The sequence below is a fragment of the Pinus tabuliformis genome, chromosome 5_1 (genome assembly GCF_031772625.1).
Source record: "Pinus tabuliformis cultivar Carrire ecotype Pingquan chromosome 5_1, CPIR1, whole genome shotgun sequence".
Lineage (NCBI taxonomy): Eukaryota > Viridiplantae > Streptophyta > Pinopsida > Pinales > Pinaceae > Pinus > Pinus tabuliformis.
In genome coordinates, this window is record NC_142305.1 from 650,985,217 (window position 1) to 651,001,768 (window position 16,552).

The 16,552-nt window shown below is 35.6% G+C and overlaps 1 pseudogene; it reads left to right on the forward strand.

The window, feature by feature from the left end:
• The first annotated feature begins 9,234 nt into the window (after positions 1-9,234).
• Positions 9,235-16,311, forward strand: LOC149166673 (heat shock 70 kDa protein, mitochondrial-like; annotated as a pseudogene).
• Positions 16,312-16,552: the final 241 nt, after the last annotated feature.

Here is a 16,552-nt window from a genome sequence, read left to right on the forward strand (position 1 = left end):
TATTTTGAACATACATGATAGTGTTGGAAACTTCTGCCCATAGGAACTTCGGAAAGCTTCAATCATGAAGCATGGCACGAGTGGCTTCTATAATAGGATGATTCTTCTTTTCAGCAACACCATTTTTCTCAAGAGTATATGCGGTAGTAGTCTCCCTCTTAATGCCAGATTCCCTACAATAGTCATTGAACTCATTTGATTCATATTCGGTTCCATTATCGGTCCTCAATCTTTTGATCTTCTTCCATGTTTGATTTTCAACAAAGGCTTTGAAAGAACAAAACCATGTGAACACTTCATCCTTCTTCTTCAAGAAATAAATCCAGGTTTTGTGAGAGAAATCATCCACAAAAGATAGCATAATATAAGTATCCTCCCAAAGATGTCATGGGAAACATACCAGATAGATCAGAATGAACCAATTGCAAAATTTTTGTAGTCTTGCTATCACTTGAGGGGAATGGTCCCCTTGTATGTTTTCCTTCAGCACATCCCTAACAAACACCTTCATGTTCTACTTTAAATTCGGGCATACTTGTCACCATTTTCCTTACATCAGGTAGAGCCTTATAATGTAGATGAGAAAACCTTTGGTGCCATAATTCAGATTGAAGAGATGTGTCGCAAGACATAGCTCCCAGTGGGCTTCATCCAACTTGATATAGGTTATCAACCTTGAATCCAAGAATAAATGCTTCTTTGAAATTTCTTTTCCAAACACGTACCTTTCCATCAATGAATGCCACCTTGAATCCTTTGTCTTCCATTGCCGAGATGGATATGAGGTTCTTCTTTAGATCAAGTACATATGGTACTTCTTGTAGATGAATGGTGTTACCTTGATTCAATTGAAGAGTAACATTCCCAACTCCCTGTGGAATTTTCTCCAGGAATGATTTCCAAATTTTTATCATTTTCTATCAGATTTGAAAGAGCTTCCTTATACCTAGTGAAGTTCCTTGAGGCACCACTATCAATCAACCAATTTCCTAGGTATTTGAAGAGGAGGCAGTAGAGAGGGCAGATATAAGATAAAAATAAATAAAAATTCTTGTTATCTACAACATTAGATTTATCATACCTGGAGTTTCTTGATCTTTTGGGAGGTTGACTATTTCCATGTTGAGTAGTGGGAGAATTCCCTTTTCCTTTGTTGTTGAACCTGCCATTCCTTTGATTTTTGTTTCTCCAGAAAGTTGTGGTAGTTTTTGTCATCATGCCGAGGTGTATCCCTTCTATTAGGACACTCCCTAGCATAGTGGCCAAACATGTTACAAATAAAGCATCTACCCTTTCTTCCATCTTTGAATCTCGGTCTTCCTTGACTTTGCTTCTTTGAACCTACATTGTTCTTCTTTTTAGCATGAGCGGAGAATGTAGTAGGATCATTACTATTTGAAGACATGTCTCTCTCCATCATCGTAGTCTCTTCTTGAGTACATCTGGTCAAAAATTCATCAAAACCTAGAATCCTGTCATTGTTGAGGATAGTAGTGTTGAACACATGCCATTCATGAGGGAGACCTTCAAGGGCAATGAGAGTGAGCTCCCTATTAGTAGTAACTTCTCCAATTGAAAGAAGATCATTTTTTATCTCGATAATCCTCATGAAGTAGGATTGGATATCTTCATGTCTTCCCTTATTTATGTCCTTCAACTTGTTTTTGAGAAATAGGACTTGGTTTGCATTGCTGACTTTGAACATGCCAACCAACCTATCATACATCTCCTTAGATGTGTTCAAATTCGAGATGTATGCAACCAAATGATTGTTAATAGAACCCCTGATGATCTTCTTAGATTTGGCTTCACCTTTGTACTTTTTCTTAGTGACAGTCAGTGCATTTGAAGGAGATTCAGTAGTTTTTCCTTGCACATAGTCCATAACATAGTGCTCTTCCAAAGTCAAATCAAGAGACATCTTCCATGCATGATAATCAGACTTATCATTGAGCTTGTCATCAAGTTTGAAGTAAGATGCGAAGTCCATTGAATCTTGTCTTTGTCCAACAAATCTTAGTGATTTCTCTTCTCAGTGATTACTCTTTTCACTCTTGCTTGGGCTTTGTCTTCACCTCAACTCCGATACCATGCTAGTTTTACATAACAGTGGTATGTTCTATGCTTAAGAGCATTTTACTTCAATTTTTCTTATTAGCCCAATATCAATTTCCAGATTAGCAATCACATAAACATTGATAGTAAATGCAGATAGAACATAAACAATAACCAGAAGACAAGCCAAGACAAGAGGACATAATATTTGGTGAATACCAGGTAAAAACCACAATGTGGGGAAACCCTTTAATCAAATATTCTTATTATTCTTCAAAAGTTTAGTAGAGAGAGAGTACAATATACAAAATTCGTTTACCCAAACACAGTCAAATATGTCCAGTCAAATTGTAGTCAACAGGATGCCCTAACCAGAAATTCAACATTGGTCAAATCAATAGAATTAATCCTCCAAATCATCTTGGTCAAACCCATTCAATTCGACCTCCAAAAAAAATCAAAATCGGCCCAAAACAGGCCTGAAGAAATTGGTCAAACTTGATCAACACACAGTCAAACCTGCAGTCAACGCTGGTCAAACTGCCCAGAAATCCTTGAAATCTCTGCCAAATAATGTACCCTGCCCAAATAGAAATTATCCTTAAAAAAACACAGTCAAACAAGGTTAAATGTTTCCCAGTCAACATTGGTAAAACTTGTTACAACTTGGTCAATGCAGGAAAATAGAAAATGCAGTCAACCCTTCGCACGTGTGGAGGAGAAGAAGGTTGTCCTGAAATTTGTACGACCCAATCAGATGAGGAGCGAGAGATATGTGTGTGTTAATGAATGTCAAATGAGGTAGATGCTCCTTCTATTTATATACACGTTGAGGGTGAAGAGACATGACTTTTGGGTTTCTGATCCTACATTAGATTGTTGGCCGACCTTGACAGTTTGTCCATATAAGTAATAAATTCATAATTCCATTTATACATGTCAGAATGAGATGATTGTTAGATCAATCCTACACCTCTCAAAAACAAGAATCCAACAAAAAGATCATCTCCATCATATGAGTTGTCCAAGGTGGAGTTTGTCCATAGTTTCCAAATTTAACACCTTATGATTCGCCCTCAGGGCAAGAAGAAGATTGTGGCCACAACTTCCAGACATGGCTCCTCCGCAAAGCAACAACAGGTAGACAAGTTTGTGGAGGAATACAGGAATATTTTTGTCTCACCTACAGGGGTACCTTTGCACTATCAGGTTAAGCACTCCATCGATCTAACCCTGGGTGCATCGCTACCTAATGGACCGATCTATCGACGCTCAGTTCTGGAGAATGATGAGATAAAGTGGTAGATTCAGGAGTTGTTGCAGAAACAACACATTAGGCCAAGCTCATCACCCTATGGGAGCCCGATTGTATTGGTATAGAAGAAGGATGGGACCAGGAGACTCTGTATTGACTATCGGGGGCTGAACATGATCACTATCCGGAATAGGTACCCAATCCCATGGATTGATGACCTTCTAGACGAGCTCAAGGGGGCCAAATATTTCAACAATATTGACTTGAAGTAATGTTATCATTAGGTGTCTATTGAACCCTCTGATGTGGGGAAGACTACCTTCAAATCCAATGATGGCCTTTTTGAATGGTTGGTCATGCTTTTCAAGTTGACGAATGCCCATGCAACCTTCATGAGATTGATGGAATACACCTTGTGACCCTTCACCAATGAATTCATGGTGTCTTATTTATATGACATCTTGATCTTCAGCCAGAGTTGTGAAGAGAACCTCCACCATATTCGACAGGTTCTCCAAACCTTGCGGCAACACAACTTGTGTGCCAATTTGGAGAAATGAATTTTTGGCATGACCCAAGTTCAATATTTGGGGTACATCATTGATGAGCAGGGTGTGCATGTGGACCCATCCAAGATACATGTCATTCGGGATTGTCCAACCCCAACCACTCTAACAAAGCTCCGCAGCTTTCTGAGTCTTGCCAATTTCTACTGCAGGTTCGTGTTGGGGTTCTCTCATATCACTTGGCCTTTAAGTCAAGTCACCAAGGCAGAGTGAAGACAAATTTATTTTTGTATGAAACCCAACAGAAGACGTTTGACGAGTTGAAGCATCGCCTCTGCTCTACACTAGTGCTCACATTACCAGACTAGCAACAACCATTTGAGATTGAAACAACTACCTCTGACTACGCCATTGGTGCAGTTCTTACTCAACACGAGCATCTGATGGCTTACCACAGTGAGACACTTTCAGACACAATCTGAAAGTATCCCAACTATGAAAAAGAAATTTATTCCATTATGCAGGCCTATCATCAATGGAAGCATTACATTCTCAAGAAGGAAACGATCATCCACACATACTACTGACCCCTGTAGTTCATACAGAAACAACGGAAGTTGCAGAATGATCGCCATTAGAAATGGTCCACATACCTGCAACAATTCCATGTGAACATTAAGTACAAGAAGGGCGACACCAATAATGTATAAAACTACCTTAGCCGACCACTAGTCATGGCTCTGATCACTATGCTTGACTCCTATGGGCACAAGACTTCTAGGTGGCCGCACCTTTACAAGAGCGATCAAGAATTCGACAACACATAACAAAAACTCATAGAGGTAAGCAAGTTCCAAATTTTCACCTCCAGGATGCACTATTATGCCACCTGGGACAATTTTGTGTTCCTTCAAGTGAGCGTGCCAAGATGATTTTGGAAGCACACTACAGTCGGGTTGTTGGACATTTCGGAGTAGAGAAAACAATGGAAGTACTATATAAATAATTTTGTTGGCCGAACCTTCATAAGGATGTTGGGAAGTACATTAGATCATGCACTACTTTTGTCATTACCAAACCAACCATCAAGAATCAAGGCCTATATACTCCTCTTCCTACTCCTATTCAACCTTGGGAATCCATCTCCATGGATTACATGTCGATCCTTCCTTCTACTAAGCACATAAATGACTATGTTTTCGTGGTCATCGATAGATTCTATAAGATGGCCATTATGGCGACTTGCAAGAAGAGTATCACAACAGAGGCCACTGCTAAGCTCTTCTTTGAGCAAGTGTGGGTACACTTTGGGATCCCACAGCCCATTATCTCAGATCGGGACAACAAATTCCTGAGTGCATTTTGGTCAAGTCTCTGGTCGATATTGGATACCAAACTTACTAAGTCCATGGCTTTCCAACCCCAAACTGATGGCCAAACAAAGGTCGTCAACAGGATGATCATACACATTTTGTGCATGTACAACTTGAAGCATCCACGCACATGGGATCTCCCTATGTCCATCACAACTGCAACATATCTCTCCATAGCTCAACAAGCCACAACCCCTTTAGGTAGGGTTGGGATTCCAACCATTATGTCCCATTGATGTAGCCATACCATTTGCAGCTACTTAGGCAGATTTGGAACACATCCAATCCGAAGCCAACAAGGCTAACAAATTCTTTGAGCACATTCAATACATCCGCCAGCAAGTCCATGATATATTGGACGAAGCCAATGCTAAGTACAAGTAATGCCATGATCAACATCAAGTGTCACACAAGTTCCAGGTGGGCGACAAAGTTTGGCTACATTTGCAGAAGGAGTGCCTCGTTGAACCCCACTGCAAGCTTCACTCGCTCTGATATTGGTCATAAACCATAACCAAGGCTGTAGGGGACAACACCTTCGAGCTTAGCATTCCACTATTCCTTGGTCTACACCTAGTATTCAATGTAGACTACCTTCGGTCATACTTTCCACCATTGTTGGACACATCCGACATTGCAGAACAACTCACACCAATAGAACTAAACCCAGAATGCATGGAACAAGCCACAAATAACACGCAAATCAAGAACACCCACCAACAATGGATCCAACTATATCGAGTTGTCAAAGCAGGCCATCTCCTTCACCAAGGAAAGTGGTTCACCCGGGACCAAGTTCAACAGAAATTTCCTCACCTCATGGAGGCTCTGCATGCAATGGGAACCATTGCTTCCTAAAGAGGGAGGACTGATCCAGGTGGATATTGGTGGCCACCCATCTATTCCACCTATACTTCTAGTTGGTTTCATCTGTTTCCTTATTTATTGCAGCATTTACTATTTTTAGCAGTTTTTCGGGTCCTGAACTTCCAGAGCAGTTTTGACCCCCTAAACGGAGTCTTTTTGAGGTTTGCAGCAGGCTCATAGTTATAAGTAGGGGCTTTCTACAAATCCTATAGTACTTAGAGAGATATTTCCAACAAGGTATCGTACGTGCCAAACAGAGATAATATGACCAAGTTATGACCTCGGGAAGTTGACTGCCCAACTAACCCCAACGGGGCCCACAAACTCTTGGTGTTCCATCTCTTGGGGTTATGGTTTTGGTTTTTTAGGGTTTTCCCTTGTTGTTCAATAATAAATAGGCCCTTGAGCCTCATTTTAACATAGTTCAGAGGCATGTAGCTGCCACATCTCTTCTCAGAGATAAGCTACCATCGCCCGAGCTAGTTTATTTCCATTATGTTTGTAAGCATATTTCAGTATTTAATATTAATGAAATGAAATGCTATCTCTATTGCATATCTATATTTATGGTTATCTTTGTGATTTGTTGTGTTCTTGTTTAAGTTTGGATCACCATAGCCTAGGGTGAGTGGAAGCACCTACTCAGTCGAATACTTCTAGTATAGGGAAAGTTTGAGCCAAGATGACAGAGAATTTGGTTAAGGGAGCTCATAAGAGATTTGAGTCTCCCAACATCAAGAAGCGGACGCCCAAGTACATAGGGTATATGGAACTTATGACTAAAGTGGTGAAGTCGCAAAGCATGGTGGGAAAGAATGGGTCTTCAAAGTAGGTTCTGCAGAAGGAAACAAATAATTCTTCTAGTTGAGAGGTAGCAATTGCAGCAACAAAGAACTTAGTAGAGTTGAAGACAGATCCACGTGGACAAGGTTCTTCCAAGAATCCCTTCCTCGCTAAGAGGGAGCATTGAAAATGTAGCAAGGAATAGCTTCTTTGACTTGTGCCTTAGTCAAAGATGTCAATTCAAATTCAATCTCATAGTTTCTTGAGTTAGCTTTTAGTTAACATGTGTGATGTGTCCTATCATTGACTTACTGTCAGTTAATTAAAGTTAAATGGCTTTCAGTTTGTTGTGGACTAGTTGATGGCTAAAATTAGCTATCTAGTGCAGTTAACTATAGTGTATGTTAGTTAACTGATCTCTTGTTCTAAAATAGAGATACACATGAGTTTAGTTGAGTAGTTGACTTTGTGTTACTCAACTTACTCTCAGTTAACAGAAGCAACTACTATTTTTAGCCCTACTAGGTCATGTAATTCAAATTGCCTATTGAGATTGAATGAAGGCACAACTGTATTTATTTATTGTACATAGTTTTTTGTGTGCAAGGCTTAAGGATTGAGCAGAGCAATTTCTCTTGAGAATTGCGCTAGGAAATAGGGAATTCTCTTATTTTTTAGGAAGGATTTGTGCTAGGAAATAGGAGGCTCCTAGCAGGCCTTATTTCCATTAGTGTTGGGTAAGTATTGTGTAGAGATGTCATCAATATTGCAGGTAGCTTCAGGAAGTTGAAGCAAATTCTATGTAATAGATCAGATTGCTCAGTTGATTCTATACAAACAAGTAGGGGGTTTTCCCAATTGGGTTCCTCGGATATATTGTGTGTTCTATGTGTGATTGTGTTTCTATTGATTGTTTTCTTTCCACAAAATTTTGGTAGAGAAATATTGTGTCTTTTGTGATCAGTTTGTTCTCATTATCAGTTGCAAGGTTTCAAGGATTTTCTACATTGAATTATTATTAATGAATCCCCTAGAATATAAATGTGTGTCACGTGAATTTCCTTAGCCAGGATCAAACCTTCCAATAAACCAACCATCTTTGCATGGTTATTGGTCATGTACCCTAATCTCCATGGATATCTTGATACCATTTTTCCAGCGAAATTATACAAAGCCCTTCCCCCTCTTGCCACACCATATGATAGAAGATTTTAATTTATAATTATTATTTATATTTTATAGATAATTCACATATATATATATATGAATTACATGTTTTTTAATTAAAGTTAAATATGAAATTTTGCAATATAGTTATGAATAAGTTTTTATTTTTATATATATACATTATGATTTTTAATAATAAAAAAAATTTAATTATAATTTTATTAATTCAAAAAATTACAATCTAACAAATTAAATTGATTTATTATTTTTATTTTTTGTTATTATTATTTGTTTTAATGCTTCACTACAACATCTTATTTAATAAGTTATTACAATATCTTTGTGTATGCATTTTTTCAAATTACACTAAATATTTAGAACAAATTCAACTTTTAATAAAACTAAATCAATTATATTTTACAAATCAATCACATAAGCATTTCTTATATCCAAATGTTTTAGTAGGATTTTAAAACACTTTAATAACATGATTCTCCCATGTAGCTAAATTAGTAAAAAAAAACAACAACAACATACATCCACTTTATATCTCAATATTCACGCTCGGAAGGAACGCAAACAGACAGACGCGGCATTTAAAAAAGGGAGCGTCGTGTCTGACACTGTTGACGGCATCAACATCCAAACCGTGTGCCGACAACGCTTCCCCAGCTGCTCTCGACAATGATGACCGTCTGAATCACGTCTCTACCAATTATTTGAAAAGGAAAGTTGTAGTTAGTGTTATTTTGTAAAAACATTTGGTGCTGTGAAAATTTTGATATAAAATCTTGATTTGTATTATTTAAATTGATAAATTAAATCTAATTATTCATAATACATAAAGTAAAAATTTGAAACACACTTAGCTTATTACAAACAACTATAACTGACAAACAAATCAGCTTGCAACAAGATTTCATCAAAATTTTTTAATTTTGATTATATAATATTACGATGGATATGGAAATATTTTTTTTTTTTTACTATATTTGATACCCTGTAACCAGCAATTTATTAATCAATTTGTATCCTGATCACACCTGCCATTTACCAGTTTTCTCGAAAAAATCCAAAGATGAAACCCTCACATATATATTAGTGATAATAGAGATTATTTACTTTGAAAGTTAATTAAGTTCAATATTAGACTTTAGTGGGAGGCTCCCAAATTCCAATAATAGGGTCTTCCCGGATTGCTATTGTCTTTCCGTATCTAAAGAGTAACATGGAAATTCTTTTACGAAGGGGAGGGTTTAGCCGTTCAATACGCCGGCCAATTCTTTTTCTGCCTTTTAAAGATTATACGGTTTTACGGCAGGACGGAATCCGACAAACGCCTAAAAATGCGTGCCACGGTCTCATTCAACGGAATCAATTCCCTCCGTGTTCCGACAACGCTCTCCCGTCCACAGTCGAGAATGATAAGTCATGTAAAGGCCGGCCCGTCTGTGGGACCCAGATGACAATCGTTGCTACCCAAATACCGGATTTAATTTAAACTCGTATTCCCTCTCCTCCATTTTAGGGTTTGAAATATGAAACGAGGTGTTCTAAATGAGTGGAATGTCACTCTGCATTCATGGAAGGTATGGTATCATATACCTTTTTGCTGACATATCCCCTGCTTTGTTATCTTGAATGTGAAGTGGTTTGGTGTGTTGTATTTTTTTCTGTTTTTAAAATTAGTTTTTTTATATATAGTGGGAAAATTTATTATAATTTAATTGTCAAATCAATAGTGAAGATAACTATGTTGACTCATCACTTTTATTCATGGAAAATTATGCCATGTGAATAACCAACTAGTAGTTAGTAAGGGGGCAAGTTTTCACTCATGCCAAATGCCTTTAGGTCTTGGGAAGTTATTTTGTTTCCTTACATATTAGAAAGACGAACTCTTAACCAAATTAAAGCAATTTTAAGACATACTCCACATATTAAAAAAAATGTAATTTTAAATACTAAAATTTAAAATTCTTTTTTATAATTAATTTTATTAAATTAAAAAATAATGCTTAAAGTTATAAATATTAATGGTTTAAATTTACAACCCTAAAGCAAAAATATTTTTTAAAGTATTAAATATATATTGAATATTTGAAAATGTAATTTTAATGATGAAAATTCCCCATAGTGCATAAGAAGCCCATGTTTTTGGGTTGTCTTCCCGTGTTTTCTTGATTACTCTCATGTTATTTTGGTTAGAAGACTCAACTTGACGATGACCATTTCCTTGTGGATAATTCCCTAATATAATATTATACTTTTAACTGCGAATCCCGTGTTTTTGTGTTGTCTTCCCGTGTTTTCTGGGTTACTCTCGTCATATTTTGGTGAGAAGACTAAGCTTGACTATTTCTTTGTGGAATATAATGTTATGAATCGTTTAATGCGGTGGAGGAATTGTTTGGATAGTTAAAAGTGGCTTGAATTTGGGCAAAAAATTTCAAAAAATATTGTAGAGACAATGCTTGAATCGTGTTTTTGATGGTGGAAATAGATTCAGCACCATCAAAAACCCCTAAAACACCTAAAATTTGGGAGTTTAACAACTATAACTTGGATTTACAAAAATCCTTACCGTGTTTTCTCTAAATATACCCAAAATTTCCATAACTTCCGAACAACTCCGCCTTATTAAACTACGCGTAATGTTATACTTTTTACCCTGGACAACCAAACCTAATATTATACTTTTTACTGCGGACAACCAAACCTAGATAGGACGCTTCCTCTCCCCTAACGGTCGAGCGCATCAAGGTCCTTGTATTATAGATATAGGTCGCTCTACCGGCGGTCGATCTCCCTATTGGTCGATAATTTTAGTGAAAATTTGTGATTTAACTTATATATTTTTATAATAATTATTAAAAAAATACACATTATATAACATTTAAATTGTTTTGGAAAATTAAATTGGTTAATCCTTAAATTTTACATTTAATTTGAATAATTTATTTCATTATAAATGTTTTTTAATATTTTTTTTGGGGAAAAAAGAGGGGAGAGTTTTAACAAAAATACATATACAAGATACAAATAAAAGACATAACTTTTTTAATACTGAATTTTTAAATTGTATTGGGTTTTCTTTGATTCCATTTAAATGAAAAGATCACAAGTCGACGTATATTTATATAAGTTTTTTAAAACTAAATTTGTAAATTGTATTGGGTTTTCTTTGATTCCATGTAAATGAAAAGATCTAAAAGTTGACATATATTTATATGTTTAAAGTTGGACTTCCATATGAATGTTTATTTGTTTTATTTTATTGATATATTTAGGTTTGTATTTGTTTCCTCTGTAATAAATTTTGAAATACCTTTTTGTCATAATGTCTTCAGATGGGTTGTTATTGATTTAATTGGAGAAATATTAGGTTTTTTAATTTAAAAAATGGTTTTTAAAAATTAAAAATTAAAAAGATTAAAATTAAAATAATACTTTATAATTAATAAAAAATTATATTTGATTTAATATGATATTTCAAAAAGTATAGTTTAATTTATAGATGAAATGATTTTGTAGCAATTTTTTTTCGCCACGAAATAGTTTTTCATGACCATTTTTTTTTATTTTAATCAAAAGCTCACACAGATTTTTAAAAACTTGAGTTTAAATTGTTTAACCTGCATAATTCTAGTGCCCCAGGGTTTTTGAGAGTGATGATAACAAAAAAAATTGAAATTGTATGTGGTATTTTGGTGAATTCCAGTGAAAAAGGTTGTTTTGTCTATGAATTAAACTAGGCCATTTTTTTTCTTGATTTTAATAAAAAAATCAAAAACCTTGAGTTTAAGTTGTTTAATCTGTAAAATTCAAGTGGGGCTTTCAAAGCGTTGAATCTATTTATATATTCAAAAATATATTCTAAACAACAAATTTGAACTACACATTTCAAAAACCAATTTAATATGAAATAAAATAATTAAAAGTAAATACTAGCAATTGCACGAGATGTTGCAAAGGAAACGTCGTAAGGCTAGAAAATAGTAGCATAAAAGAAAGAAGATGTGACCAAAGTTCTGTATAGGGAAATGGAAAATAGGGGTACCCTACCTATGTAAATAAATTAAGAAGAAATGTTTCATTAATATAGGTAATAGTGTCCCACTTAACAAGAGATGAACCAATTTAAACAATAGCAACATCACCCTAATGTAAGAAATAAATATGGAAATTTTGAAACTTATACCTGTAAAATGCATATTCATATTGACATTTATATTTGATACTCAATATTTGTTCTTCAGTTGACTGTATTTATAATCCATCACCCTAATGTAAGAAATAAATATGGAAATTTTGAAACTTATACCTGTAAAACACATATTCATATTGACATTTATATTTGATACTCAATGTTTGTTCTTCAGTTGACTGTATTTATAATTTTATATTGTCTATGGCATGTAATCTTAAATAAAATTTCAGTTTTTAATGTCATTGATCTCAATATATAAAAATGATTGAAAATCTTATAAGCCATGAATATTGTAGAGCAATTAGACGATTAGACTATTACCACAAGTATGGGCATGGGTCTCGTTGCCATTTTCCAGAGCGCACCTACATGATCCTTTATGGGGAAATTGGGAGGCTTATCACTGAAAAAACTGGCATTACCATTTTGTAAACAAATTATGGAAAGCTATATCTATGAATTATGTGAAAATTATAGCCAAATGTGAGCAATCCTTGCATCTAGAGAGATTGAACATTAGACCAAAACACAATCAACAGAAATAACATGTATGGTGAAAATAATGTATTCGAAGCAGAGACATTAACATTGGCTCAACTATATGCAAAATAACAAAAAATAGCTTGCAGGGGATGTTGTGCAATGATGAATCCTGTCACAAGATGCAAGTTGAATGCACCCCATATGGAAATGTATTTCCCATTACAACAAACTCCATACACACAAGTCAGACATCAAATTAGTTGTGCTTCCTAATATAGCCATGGGGCAAGGTACTATAATCACAGAATAGTAGAATATCAGAACAAGTATATGCAACTCAACCCCTACAATATATGTTTAGATGTAGAGTTGTTACAGGGCTTCACAAGTGATTCTCCATCACTTGCTGTCAAACCCATCCAGGCAATATCTAGTGAAATGTTTTACTTGGAATTTCCATTCTCCCTTGCTAGCATTATATGAAATAAAGCTGGCACCCTTCTCTTCAGTGATTTGTTTTATCCTTTTCTCAAATTTTTCCACCTCAGGGCCTTCTAAGAACTCTTGACCTCTCTTTTTGTCCTTGCATTTTACATTTAATAATAATATTTTTGCAAGCTTGTTTATACCCTGGCCTATAGGAGGTGTTTTGCTTTCATCCATGTACATAAGGATCTTGCTCTTGTTGAATTGCATAATAATCTCCAAGCCAAGGAATCCAACATCTGTTTCCCGAAAAACTTCACTAATCCATAACCTTTTCTACCTAAGACAAAATCTTTAACCCGACAACAATAATTAGGTTCCACACTCTCTTTCACTGCTAGTTCTTGTATCATTGGTTCCATATAGTAGTCAGCATGCAAATGCTTTGGAGAGCTTCAATTTCTGTAGTATGCATATAAGTTATGGCAACTTCACCATTTTTGTTTCTAGATATTGACACATATCGAGATCCTTTAAGGTAAAGTTCTTCTAGGAAAACGTTTTGTCTCGTAAAAGATTATGAGGTAAACTTATCAATGGATTTTGATGTTAGAGGATTGTTATAAATGAAAATTTTCTCATTTCATTCAAAAAACTGTTAGAGTAGAAGTCAACTAAAGTTCAACATGCCAAACAAACTATGCCTCTGGTTTGTTTGAAAACCATCAATTTATTTTTTTGCACCATAGTTTTAAAATAGATAGAAAAGAATGTTATCCTAGCTAGCTTGCTCTGATTTGTCCTCCATATGGCTAAATGTTTTGATATCCTTTGGATGATAGAGTAACCTGGTTGTAAAGTAGTTTCATATTAGAATAAAAAGTATTAATACAGGAAAAAATCTTCACCTAAATAAATGCTAATGTAAGAAGACTACACACAAATACGCTAAAATTATAGTCACTAGAGTGAGGGATTATGTTATTACCTGTGAGTATGTTATTATATCCCACCAAAAACCAAATGTTGTGTGGTTCCACAACACTTCTTTCATAAATATCAAGAATGAGATTTATATTTTTGCACCTTTTCTATGCAAAACATTTGGCTGTGAGTTTTGTTTTTTGTTTTTTAATATAGATTATAGAATTTATGTAATCAATAGATATTTTGTTTATTTGGAAAGTGTTTAAGTAAGGAATTGCACCAGATTGGTAAATATTTTGGTCATTTTGGAAAGTGTTTTAAGTAAGGAATTGCAACGGACTGGCATCTAGCTTCGTCCCTTTCAAAACTGAGGCCATCTAGTGGGATGTAGCACATCCAGAATGGAACCTGATGGATGGATTAAAGCATTGTTGAGCCTTGTTGGCAATGTTGTAGAGAAATTTGCTTGATTGTTGGATTTAGCTAATAAAAGGACATAAACATGGCACTATTTGGTAAGAAATAGTGGGTAAATTTTACCCAACTTGATTGTCAGATGAAATGAAAGATCTTTTGGTTAGATGTCTGAGAATGCCAGGTATGTCTTTAGATTAGGGGATTGTGATAGTCATGTCCAACCTTTTATTCTCACTTGTTTATTGTTGAATACTTGGCTTCTTTCTTTTTTTAATCATTTGTACTTGTAATTTGCATATTTGGCAATGCTTGTGCTGCAATGAACCGACAGACTTGCATCTTGCTTCAACACAGTGAGGATAGAACCTGAGTGGATGGCTTAATGCTCTGCCCACCTCAACAATGTATGATTGGAATTTCCAGTTGAAAGTTTGTTTCTAGGGTGGGGGTACTTTCGATGTATCAATGCTTGAAATATCCAATGGTGTATTCGAGGCATGTTCCTTCCCTTGAGATGTTAGGTTATTTTACTTTGATTATTTATTTCTTCTCATTCTCTACTTTGTCACGCAAATTATTGTAACCTTGTTAGCTTTTTATTGCAGGTCAAGGCCACAAATGGTGATATTTTTTGGGTGGTGAGGATTTTGATAATGCTCTGCTCTAGTATTTAGTTGGTGAGTTCAAAAAGACAAAAAATGACTTATCCTAGGATAAGCTAGCCTTACAAAGGCTTCAAGAGGCTGTAGAGAAACCGAAGGTGGAGTTGTCATCTTCTTCTTAGACATAGATTAATCTACCATTTATCACAAAAGATGCATCTGGTACAAAGCATTTGAATGTGACATTAACTCGTTCAAAGTTTGAAATGTTAGCAAATCACTTAATCGAGAGAACAAGAATCCCTTGCAAGAATTGTCCAAAAAAAGCAGGGATTACGACATTGGAAGTGGATGAAGTTATTCTTATGGGAGGAATGTATCGGGTGCCAAGGGTTCAAGAGATTGTTGTTGAGATTTTTGGAAAGACGCCAAGTAAATGTGTTAATCCAAACGAGGCTATGGCAATGGGTGTTGCCATCCAAAGTGGAATTCTGTGGGGTGATGTAAAGGAACTGCTTTTACTGGATGTGACTCCTCTTTCTCTTGGATTAGAAACACTTGGTGGGGTTTTCACTAGGTTAATAAGAAGAAATACAACAATCCCAATGAAGAAGAGTCAGATATTCTCAACTACAGCAGATGGTCAAACTCAGGTTGGTGTAAGGGTATTCCAAGGAGAGCATGAAATGGCTGTAGACAATAAGCTTCTAGGTGAGTTTCAGCTGGTTGGTATTCCACCAACTCCTAGAGGTGTTCCCCAAATAGAATTTACCTTTGACATTGATGCAAATGGTATAGTGATTGTATCTGCCTGTGACAAATCCACTGCAAGGAGCAAAAAATTACTATAAAATCATCTGGAGGGCTTTCAGACGATGAAATCTAGAAGATGGTGAAGGAAGTTGAGATGCATGCCCAAAAGGATCAGGAAAAGAAACAGTTAATTGATGCTAGAAACCACACAGATAGCATGATATACAGTGTGGAGAAGAGCTTAAGTGACTACAAGGACAAGATTCCTGCAAATGTAGTCACTGAAATCGAATCGACAGTAGTTGATTTGAAGAAATCCATGTCCAGTGATGACTTGGATATGATCAAAGCAAAAACTGATGCTGTAAGTCAAGTATCCTTGAAAATAGGATAGCATATGCATCAACAATCTGGTGGGTCATCTTCTTCTGGATCAGAAGGGGGAACTGAGGCACCTGAAGCTGAATATGAGGAGGTGAGGAAATGATCAAAAATCAATTGAGAGTTGCAAAATACGTGTCTGGTTTCCAAAGTCATTTAGATCAATTTTTTTATTTAGGCTAGTAATAGAGAATTTTTGAAAAATTTAAATGGCTAGAACCATTTAGAAGGTTTTCTGTTTGAGAAGGCATCTCTCTGACCCGAAAAAGGGTTGTTCTTTAGCAGAGCTGTAGTTGGAAACATAGGTGGCAGGAGACTGTACTAAATTGCAATGATGTACTTATTTG